The sequence below is a fragment of the Anopheles nili genome, chromosome 3 (genome assembly GCF_943737925.1).
Source record: "Anopheles nili chromosome 3, idAnoNiliSN_F5_01, whole genome shotgun sequence".
Classification (NCBI taxonomy): Eukaryota; Metazoa; Arthropoda; class Insecta; order Diptera; family Culicidae; genus Anopheles; species Anopheles nili.
This window is the reverse complement of record NC_071292.1, coordinates 36,449,146-36,450,850: the sequence shown is the minus strand read 5'-3', so window position 1 is coordinate 36,450,850 and position 1,705 is coordinate 36,449,146.

Sequence of the window (1,705 nt, the reverse complement as noted above, 5' to 3'; positions counted from 1 at the left end):
TTTTTTTCTCTCTCTCTCTCCTGCTAACCGAAACTAAACGACATCCGATGCCTTTGGGCATGGTTCGCTGCAATCCGGAAGCATCAGAACGGATGGCATCAGAACTGTTGCCGAAAGAAATGGCAAACATTACGGCAATCGTCATGGGCGGTCGCACACCACTCGGAAACAATTAACTGAATTATCACACCCATTCGATAGCAGCACGTGCCGATAAAGGTCACTGTTGCTGATGAGCGGCTGACGTACAAAGCCGAAAGGGGACAGGGTTTGGCCACGCTTCGCCGATAGACGCAAGAAAGTGAGGCATTGGATTACGGCTAATTCTCGCGGATGATGTATAATTTCAATTTTTCACACATTTGCAATTACATCAAAGAGTGGTGCGTTGTCTGCCACACGCTGACCAACGGTCAAATTGGAGTATCAATGGCAAGGGGGAGGCGAGTGATTAGAATATGCAAAACGCGAACATTATTCCCGAAGGCATTGCATCCGGACGGCAATGAAATTTATAATTTTCGGAAGCGTTGTCCAGTACCATTACGTAATGAGGGATTACTCGAAATGGATGGAAGGTTTATCGTACAAATTACATCAATTCACATAAATGAAGGTGATGGAAATATCAACACCAAGCTAAATGGCTTCGTCCTAGTCCAACACGGGACGCAGAGTTTTCTTTCAAATCGACTATCGAAACGCATCCGGGGGTACATTTTGTAAGTACAAAAAAGCAGTTTTTAATCAATTTATTGTTTCGTTACGTCCACCAAACCGACACAAAGGAAGGAGGTCCCATTTTTTTTAATACACACATAACCAAACGCGAATCAATAGTAAGCAAACAAACCTCCTGCTTTTCGCACAAAATTAAAGCACATTGGGAAAAGTTTCAACAAAAGAAACGAAAGACACCACAGAAACATTCTACTGAGATTCGATATATGTTCGTGTTTCCCTTATTACGACAGTACTGCGCAAATGCAGTTTAGTTAGTGGAGTGTGCGTCTTTTCTAGCGCTCTTCGAGTTCAACTATTACCTAAGGATTAATCACAGAGTAGTAATATAGCCTAACTGGTGCGCTGCGTGGTAGTTGTGTTACGATAATAGCAGCGGTACTACTTGAGCTACAGGGCAGGCAAGGCGCTGAGAGCCTCGCTTCACCTGGGGTGTGTGGTTTTATTGTTTAAAATCAGATATTCATCACGGGTTTGCCGCCCCACGGCTCATTCAGGGTTTTGCAAGCTCATTAAGCCCTGTCTTATTTTGGCGAGTTTCGACCCAACTGTCCGAAATCGTAAAACCCGAGCAGTACATAACATCGATACTGATTGCTGTTGCTGATGGACACCGTTTAACGACGCGCAAAGACACTTTCAAAGGACGACCGCTGTAGACTGCTTTGGTGGTTCATGTCGTTTGGATGTCCGATTTAACGCTCTTGGGCGATTCGTACGAACCGTACGCTTTTTTTTCTTCCAGCAGCCAAGCGGCTTTAACATCCACGCGTTAGAGGAACACCGACCGTGAGCGGCTTTTGCTTTGACGTGATAGCCAAATTAGTTAGCTGCCCGTTACGTTTTTATACCCTCGACGATCTGCCATCACTATAATACCGAGAATCTTCGATTGTGCTCTTCTTCTGCTTCGTCGTATCGCTTCATGCACACACTACTCTCGCAGAGTCATATTAAAGCTTCA